We start from the raw sequence: 10,067 nt of genomic DNA, 5'->3' as shown, positions 1-10,067 counted from the left end.
AGCAGGTCAGCCAGCCTGGCTGAGAAGAGCCTCCTCCCCAGGGGGGAGAGGTGGAGGCCATCTCTTCCCAGCAGCTCGCTGCCTCTCTCGCCAAAGAGCGGGCTGTGGTCATGGAAGCCAAAGCCCTCCCGGTGACACCAGCATCGCAGTCTTTGGTTCACTATGTGGATCCTCCTCTCCCTCCTCAGCCCATAGCTCGAGACTGGGAGGATTGACGAAAACCCCACCTGAGCTCCCAGACCCCTAAGCCCCACTCCCAAATCAATTCCTCCTCTGGCCCACCAGAAAAAATCATAATATGCTCACTCTGTTTACATACATTTATGTGCTTTTGAAATTATAATCGATCCTGAATGTTGTTGCACAGTCTGAAAAATGTATGCATCTCTTTTCCTAATTCACCAGAGAAAGGTGGTGATATTTTTCTTAGCAGACCTCTCCCAGAGTTGCTTTTTCCCTTTTTTCACTGGGAGAAGAGACTGTGATTTGAACTGACTGCCCATCAGTCCAGCCTTTCTCTCTGTAAAAATCCAAAACCAGGGGCTTCTTAGTAGCTTGAACAGAGGTCTCACACTGCCAGCTCTCCAAGCATTGAGTGCCTGATTGGCCAAATCCTGTTCTATTTGTTCACTTGGCACAAAACCTCAACTATTTGAATATTAACTGGCCAGGCCGATTAGTGGCATGCCATCCGCCAATAAATAAATTGGAACCATCTCTAGACCTGATTGGCTTGCTAATTAAGCTCAGTTACAGGGAAATCTGCAGTCAATCAGTCTGGTCATTACCAGTTGGAACCGTGCACTGGTAGCAATAGACTTATGACAGATTTCTGTTTTGCTGGGTGAGGTTTTAACTGAGACTGGGAAGAAAGACTGCATCAAATCCTCTTCATCTGTCAAGAGTAAGGAAAAATGATCAGTCTTGGGAATCTTTGGGGTTTGTTTTTTCTCCATCATTTAACAGTATGCTCACCATGAAATATCAGGTAGAGCTGCATTGCTTTGCTTCTGACTGAAACTGTTTGGCATTACATCTGCTTTCCAGGCCACAAAGTCTGAGAAACCAGGGGATAAACATCACAAAATGCTACCCATTCAGAAGGGTAAACACTGCATTTTATTTCCTTTTTTTTGGCCCATTTTGTTCCCCTCAGTTTTCCATGCCTGACTCCAAATTCTTTTCTTCTGCATCCAGCCTAAAGCTTTTGGGCACCAGAATTGTTTGTAGCTGCTGCCAGCTGTGGCAGCATCCTGATGTACAGTTTAGTGACAGCACAGTTTTGAAAAGCTGTAAGTAACAGAGATTTTGTCGGGACTGATCAGACCGTGCATTCATACCATCTCCTTTGTGCAGCCTCTGTAGACAGAAGCATGACAACTTTATTGAATAACACATGAAAACAGCAGAGAAAAGATATGAGTTCCTTGAGGGAAGGCACTATGTAGGACTACTAAGCATTATTGTTGCTATTAACCAATACCATTATACAGTAAACTCATCCTCAAACGTGGTTATATTTTCCTTGAAGTATATAGTTTTTTTGTATGCGGCCAAGGAGTTGCTGTCACATCTGTGAGATCTCGGGAAGGTGGGTTGACCCGGTTAAAACGTTCATGCAATTAATGTTCCCATTGCACTCACTGGACATTTGAGAGCAGGCAGTATCTTACAGGGAACATTCTGCATCTCAGAAGATCAAATATGAATGTCCTACATGATTTGGTAGCAAAGGAGAAAAAAGAAAGACTTGGAAAGAGTAAATCAGATTGAGTTTGCCATTAAAAATCCCAGTCACAGGTCTCTGCCCTGATGACACAGTTACCCCGGTCGCTGTTCAGTCCTTGTACAACTATGTACATGTAATGAGGCAGAATCCAGTTAAGGTGGCAGCGGCCACTGGGGAGATGCCAGAGCTGAAATGGCCTGAACATATTATGTGCTCCTTAGCTATCACTTGCAAAGTGAGATGAGCATCTCAGGTAAGGCCCAAACAACTTATGGTCCACTTAGATATTTAAAATGAAAGGAATACCCCCATTTTCAGCATTTCTTATTCTCTGCTGTGTACTGGATGGTCTGAATCTCCTTCAGAATCACCTACCTCTCCCCATGTACAGTCTAAGGAGCCTAAACACTGAACTCCATGCTGCTTGATGACTTGCTATGCTCACTATTTCATTTCACTGCTTAAGTCCTTTTGTGGAACTGACCTTTTGAGCACTGTTCAAAAAGTTTTAGAAAGCACCCAGCCTGTAGAGTTAGTGTAGGACATCATTTCCCAGTCGCTCTTTAACATGAATATATCCCGCCCCCACTTTTAAATAAAAGTTAAAAAGGGAAAGAGAATAAAAACCACTCAAGGGGTTCTGCTTCAATCAAGACATCCCAGGCATTTGTATAATCACCATGCTTTCAATTGACTGCTCTAATTCAGAAAGGTTTTTTCAAGTTGTTGTGAACTGCTGCAACAAATCAGTCACTTTGATCAGACTCCATTTTTGGGGTGCCTTATTTAGCCCACACACCTTTTTCTTTTCCTTGTAATGGAATAATTCAGATTTTTCAATGCTAATGAGCAACTTTTTTTTTTGGAAGATGCATTACCTCAAGTGCCAGCATAAAATTAATTATAGAAATGCTGTAAAATGCCCAGCAGATAGCTTTGTAAGACTAGAATCCTTTATCATCTTTGCTTCTCTTCCTTTTTTCTCTGGCTGCTTTTGTTTCTTTCTTCTTTGTAGCAAATGAGAGGTTTCTTTTTGGCTTAAAAACAAACAGATCTTGAAAATGAGCAGAGATGGAGATTGGTCAATATCATATGCAAATAAATAAGTGCTAATTACAGGCAGTGTCACTGTGTGTCAAGTGCAGTTATTGTGACCACATTTATTGGCCAATTAAAAGCTTTACTGGACATAACAAGAGACAAATTATGGCTTTGTGAGTTCTCCTGGCCTGTCACAGAGAGAATGTGGTTTGTGGTTTTATTACAGTTCAGCTAGTGGTTTCACCAGAAGTAAATGCATTTTCCCTATAAAGTGCACAGCCTGTTGTTTGTAACTTACACACCTCAAGGTTCGAGTAAAACTCCAGAAAACGCTGGTGGAAAGTGTAACACTGTAGGGATATGGCATCAGGTGGAAATCAAATAATCTGCAACTCCCTCAGAAGACTGTCTGGCACCAGTCCAGTTAAGGAAACAGAGGCAAAATGAAGGCTCTTAAGAAACCTCATACTAAAGGAAGGGATCTCTGCTCAGGTCAACTTTAACTTTAAGGCTAAGTACAGACAGTCAACAAGCCAGAGGCTGAGTTGATTCAATCTTTGCAGGTTAGTCTAAGGTGTGTAGATTGAACCACCAAGCAAGTGAACAGACATTCACTTTTGATTTCAGAAAAGCAGACACATGCCTACAAAGGCCCAGAAGCCAGGGGAGGGTACTAAAGCATGCCATCCTGCTCAGCGGGAGCAGCCAGCTTGGGCTAAGACTAGCCTGCTCATCCTGTGAGGGGGTTTATGGGGCAGGTGCAAAGCATCCTGGGATGCTGGGAACTATGAGTTAACTTGAATCTGGAGGGGATCTGGGACAGAAGTTCAATAAAATGACTTAACCTAAATCTGTTAAGTCTGATACTACATCCATCTGGGTTTATTTTAAACCAATTTTGGCCATTTTGAAAGCGGTTTATACACACTGAACTTCTGTTGTGTTATAGATTTGAACCAGTTTCTGATCATTTATATTGGTTTACGTGTAATTTCTGGCCTTACCTTAACAGCTTGTCTTTCTTTAGATCTGCCATAGGCAGGCATCCAGGGGTGGGCAAAATGCAGCCCGGGGGCCGGATGCAGCTTGCCAGGCCATTCTATCTGGCCTGTGGGGCCCCTAAAAAATTTAGAAAATTAATATTTATTTGCCCTGGGCTGCCTGTCATGCGACCCTTGATGGCTTGCCAAAATTCAGTAAGTGGCCCTCTGCCCAAAATAATTGCCCACCCCTGCATTACACTCAACTGCTAGCATAAAGGATAACAATGTACAGGAAACTGGAGCCCTATGCTATATTTCTAGCTTTGCCACTGACTCTGTTACCTTGGGCAAGTCATTTTATTCAACCTGTGCCTCAGTGTACCTATCTGTGAAATAGGAATACAAATGCTTCTGCAACATACACAATCAAGAGCACTGTTCTTGTAAAGTACCAAAGTTTGTGCATATAATGTTTCATTTTTTGGCATAGAAGTTTCCTTAGCCATAGGTGAAGGTGGCCTTGGAAGCAGAGTGGGTTACCTTCATCACCTTTCTTCCCTGTGTGGCCTTTGGGATCACGAGGAAAAAAACTTGTGTTGAAAAGTATTGGTGATATTCTTGCATGGGACCTTTGCATCCCTGTATCTGCTGTCTTCCTACAAGGAGACAGACAGACTTTTGTCAGAGGTGTGACTCAGCTGCCAGGATTCAGTAGAACATGCAGTAGTAACTCTTAAACCAGGGGCGGGCAATTATTTCGGGTAGAGAGCCACTTACTGAGTTTTGGCAAGCCATCGAGGGCTGCATGACAGGCAGCCAGGGGCAGATAATTATTAATTTTCTAAATTTTTTAGGGGCCCGAGGGCCAGACAGAATGGCCTGGTGGGCGGCATCAGGCCCCCGGACCACATTTTGCCCACCCGTCTTAAACTGTCAGCATTTTGTAGGAGATTACCTGCAATGATTTGTTTATTTTTAGTAAATGGGGAAATTTATAGCCCAAAATATGCATCAAAAGGCAAAAAAGATGCATGAATAACAAGGAAAAGGTTTCCTTCAACTTCTGTCTGCAAACCGTCATGACTAAGAGAACTGAATTCTTAAAAAAAAAAACCCCACAAGAAAAAAGTATCCCCACATGGACTTGCTGTTGCTTTCTAGCTTGATTCAGAACCCCGACAGGCAATCTCAAATGGGAGATATTTATTAGAAGAGACTATGACTTCACACTGTTCATGATCTGCATGTTCTGTTCTCATTCCTCTGAACCTGTTTTTCCAATTTGGGTTAGATTAAGAAGGAAAAAAAAAGGAAACAGGAGTATAAGATGTTTCAAATAGCTGCTGAGAGCACAGTGCTTAGGTGGATCACACTTACGGCTTCTGTGCTCTGGAAGTGACTGACTTATTAATTCTAGGTTCTGGCACTGTCAATACTTAGGTTGGGGGGAGATACATAGGACCGTACAGGATCTGTGGCACTTGCTACCTTATTCTAAAAAAGGGGGTTTCCCATTCCTGTTAGGGGATACCATATCATTTTTCTTTATTCCCATTTTACCATAGTTGTATATTTGTTGCAGCAGGCCTTGCGATATATTTTCTTGTCTTACTGTGAGGCTAAATGCCACCAGCTGAGATTGTTTTTAAGGATGCACAGAGTTTGGTTATTAACAGGGATCTTGGTTTTTCTCTGTTTAAAAATCTCAAATTTGGTGGTTAAAAAGTCCAAAATTTTCTGATTAAAAAAACCCCCAAATCCATATTTTTCTATGATTAAAATGAGATACCACTATATATGTAGGTATCCATTGAACACAATGTTTTATTGATATATTTACAATTTTAAAGCAACTTAGAAGCCTACCAATGCCTCAGTCATTAAAATAAAAAACATTATAAATACCTATATATTTTGGTGTTTGCTTTGGGGGGGTTTTTTGTCATGGAAAATCAGAGCCCCCTCTGCCCCCTTTGCTCACCATGTTGCTGTCCCTCCACTGCTTGTGGTGCTGAGCAGCCCTGATATGCCAGTGTCCCTCACTCCCGATCCACAGCCTCCCACCCCTCAACTCTGCTGGTGCCCCTCACTCCCAACCCAAAGCCCCTTGGACCTGCTGGTGCCCCCCTCTCTGCCCGCACCCAGGGGCTGGGGCCCCTCATTCCTGATCCACAGTCCCCTGCCTCCCCTTCTTCCCCACCCTCGGCTTGCTGGAGGAAGCCACAAGCTGCCAGGGCTACAGGAGCCAGCGGTTGCATGCTGCCTGCCCCTTGCTCCACGTACGCCAACCACAGCCAACCAGCAGTACCCGATTCCCTGTTGCGCATGGGCAGCGGCAGCAGCTGCTGTGGCCAGATTGGAGGGGCCTCCCTTTCCTCTAGTAGGCAGAATGGCTGGAGCAGAGCTGAGCAGAGCCTGTTGTGGGGGAGGATGTGGGCTGCCTGCTGCAGGGCTCGGGGCTCCCCATCTTGCTGCCCTCCCCTTGGGGGCCTCCACAACCCAGTGGGCAGGACCTGGAGTGGGAGGGCAGAGTGGGACTCTGGCAGCAGCAGGGGTGGCAGCAGCTACACAGAGTTATGCTCCCCACTGCTGCTAGGCAGGCAGGGGGTGCCTCACCTTGGCAGTGTGGCTGGTGCAGGGCTCTTGGTGGTGATGGCGGTAGTGGTAGCACCGAGTCTCGCCACCCCACCCCACCCCTCTCTGCCATGTCACACCAGGTCCCATCTGCTGGGCTGCAGAGGCCCCCCAGGGAGAGGGCAGCAGAGCAGGGAGCCCTGAGTTCCACAGTGGGCAGCCCCTATCCTCCTGTGCCCCATGCACAAAACTGGAGGGGCACATGCCCCTTGATGTCCCCCTCCCCAGGAGTGTGTGCAGTGGCATGGAGCCAGCTCCCCTGCCATGCCCTGGACTGCTGCCCATTGCTCCATCCTGCCCCACCCGCATGGACTTATGGCCACTCCTGGGCACTGCCCCAGCCCCAACCACCAACCCTGCCCCACTCCCTCCCTCACTGTGACTACCTCAAATCTTTGCCCCCCAATGTCACCTCTATCCCTTCCCCCCTCATAGACTTACCTGCAGGCAGCAGGGGGAGCTGCTCTCCACCGCTGCCTGACAGTCTTGCTGGCACTGTGCATGTGTGCACTCTTAAATCTCCTCAGACATCTTTGCACTGGACTTTCCACAAGAAGTCAGATGTTAAATAGTTTGTTTTAAAGTGAGAAGGGGATTCCTGTCCAATGGCACTCAGCCACAGCAGTCATAGTTAAATTCATATTTCTTGGGATGGTGGGGAAAGGGTACAACAAGGTTTATGACTAAACCTAATAAACTCTCTTTTCCCTCCACCTCTACCCAGTTTGTATTTTATTTGTTTTTCCTTCTGTTTTTATTCCAAGCACTGCTGCAGCAGCATGGGGAGACCATAATCAAATTCTCAAACCTAAACTGTTTCCAAATTCCAACTCCGAGGCCTGGAACTGAATGTCCTTGTAGTTCAGGTTCTGGCTGGTCCACACCGAAACTGAGAAAGCCAAAATGGTGGAAGTCCCTCAAGAATCAGCTTATCTGATTTCAGCAATATCAAAAATGAATTATATCTGCTTCCTGTCCCATTGTGTATAGAACAATGCTCTCTCCATAGCTCTGGATCTACTGGAATCTCATCTCTTCTTCAGGATACCCATTTACCACGTTTTTTCTGTGATGAACTGGAAACCCAGATCCCTGGATATTACTCTTGCTCAACTACAGAACCAAAGCCAAAACCATCATGGTAAGGTAACTAGGGGCTGCAACCCTGTCTTGAAATATGTCATGAGATTACTAACTGGGTAGAGCTGCAGCCCCTCTCTCAAAGAACATGGCTTTAAATCAAGCCCACCTCATATTGAGCCTGGCAGCACCTATAAGCCATGTTACCAGTCATGGAATGGGGCTGAAGGAGAAAAGATCAGCAAAATAATTTGATAATTGAGAGGCTGGGGTTTTCCCTTTCCTTTGCCGTGGGCCCCTTCTCCATATCTGGAGATTCCCTAAGCAAGGGCAAGGTTTTTCCTGCAAAGGTCTTGTTCCTCAGCACAGGCCTTTCACTTGTTCCATTGGATCCAGTACAGAAGACTACATTGTGGTAGACGCCTAAGTTGTCAAGACAACTGGACAAAACTGGACATCAAGGGGATGATATAATTCCTCTGATTCACACAGGCCCTTGTTTTCATTTTAGGGAGAAAAACGTGGATTTTCTCATTTAATGGAGAAAAACACAGGAAAAGCTGGGTGTCCCCTTGCAGGATGGCAGAGTTCCAGCCTGCAAGGGCTGGGGGGAGCAGGAGAAGGGTGATCAGCAGGGGGCACCATGTGCACATGTATGCATACACATGCACATGGCAACCAGGCAGCCAGGAGAGCAGGTAAGTCTGGTGGCAGGGGGGTGGCAGCGAAATTCAGGCCCCCCATCATAAGGGAGTTGGGTTGGGCTGGGGCTGCTGCCCAGCTGGAATGGGGTTCAGGGATGCAATACATGTCCACAGGACCCAGGAAGAGGGTGGGATGGAGCCACAGGCGGATCATCGTGGGGGGTGGGGGTGGCTGGCTCCCCACTGTTGCATGCACTCCCGGGCTCAGGGCAGGGGCAGGCTGCCTGCTGCAGACTTGACTTCCCCACCCTGCCGCCCTCCCCCCAGGGTCTCTGACTCAGTGGGTGGGACCCAGCATGGGAGGGCAGAGTGGGGCAGGGAAGCTTGATGCCGCTGTCAGAAGCCCCATGCTGTCATGGTTAAGTGCCCCCTGCCTGCTTGGCAGCAGTGGAGGTGGTGGCGCAGAGTTGTGATGTTATGGAGCACGCAGCAGTAGCAATGAGCTTCCCCACTAGGCTTTGATCTGCCTTGCTGTGCTGGGTCCTGCCTGCTGGGCCCTGGAGGGGAGGGGGGAGTAGGGCAGGGAGCCCGAACCTGCAGTGGGCAACCCGCCCCTGCCCCCCCACTAGGCTGTGCTCTGGCTGTGCTGCCCGTGGAGGAGGGGGAGCAGGGCTCCATGCTCCGCTCCACCACAGCAGCTGCCACCTTTTGCGGTCGGCAGCAGGGGCTGGGAGCTGCTGTGGTCTGGGGTAGGGGGCTACAGACCCAGGTCCCTGACTGCATATCCCTGGTAGCTGGGACCCCCCTCTGACAGGGCTGGGGCAGGAAGGCTTTGGGTGAGGAGAGAAGGGCACCAGCAGGGTTGGGGGGGCTGTGGGTGGGGGGTTAGGGGCAGCAACAGGGCTGGGGGGTTGTGGGTTGTGAGCGAAGGGCAATGGTATGGGCAGGGCACCAGCATATCAGGGCTGCTCAGCACCACAAAGCAGTGCGGGGGGCAGGTGGGACAGCTGCAGCTGGATCTGTGTCTTGGTGAACAAAGGGGGCGGGGGGGGAAACTCTAATTTTCCATGATAAAAACCCAGAATCAAGCGTAAAAAATTTATAGGTATTTCGAATTTATTTTATTATAGCAATTGAGGCACTGGTAGGTTTTCAAATTACTTTCAAACTGTAAATATATCAATAAAACATTGTGTTCAACTGATACCTATATATATATAGTAGTATTCAATTTTAATCACAGAAAAACACAGATTTTGGGGGATTTTAAAGCAGAGAATTTGCAAGTTTTGTTTAAATAAGAGAATTTTTGATTTTTAAACAGAGAAAACCAGGATCCCTGGTAATATCCATGCTGGATCAGAGCCACAGCCGATCTCTAGTCCAGTATCTGTTTTGAAAGAAACCTGCATAATCTTCATTCCCCATCCCCTGAAGCAGAGTCCCCTTAAGAATTGTTCTGAGCCTTGAAACGCATGCTTTTTTCTCCTTAAAAAAGACAAACCCTAAGTGTTTACTACAGCTAGATTTTCTTAGTGCCCATATAAATGCCCAACACCTCCCAACCTTAATAAGCTCTTGGCTTCAACAATGCAAGTTCCATAGTTTACATAAATGTTACGTGCAAAATTTTTTTAAAACCAGTCTTGAATCTACTGCCTTTGAATTTTAATGAACCCCCCCCCAATATTATTGCATTATAACAGTGCAAAGAGGAACCCTTGATCCACCTTCTCTATTGTTGCTTCTGTAATTTTAGTATATTGTCTTGCGGGGGAGGAGTTTTGTTTCTAAGGTAAACAGTTCTAATCTTTTCAAACTCACGTCCTTGCTCATTCTCATTTTTGAACTCCTAGTTTCACAGAAACCTTTTACAGATGTTCTGATCAGTGCTATGCACTATATTCCAGGTAAAAAATAAGCCATTAATTTATACAATGGCATTATTTATATTTT

Source organism: Crocodylus porosus, unplaced genomic scaffold (assembly GCF_001723895.1).
Source record: "Crocodylus porosus isolate Cpor-Errol unplaced genomic scaffold, CroPor_comp1, whole genome shotgun sequence".
NCBI lineage: Eukaryota > Metazoa > Chordata > Crocodylia > Crocodylidae > Crocodylus > Crocodylus porosus.
The sequence above is the reverse complement of the archived record's forward strand: the minus strand, read 5'-3'. Positions refer to the sequence as shown.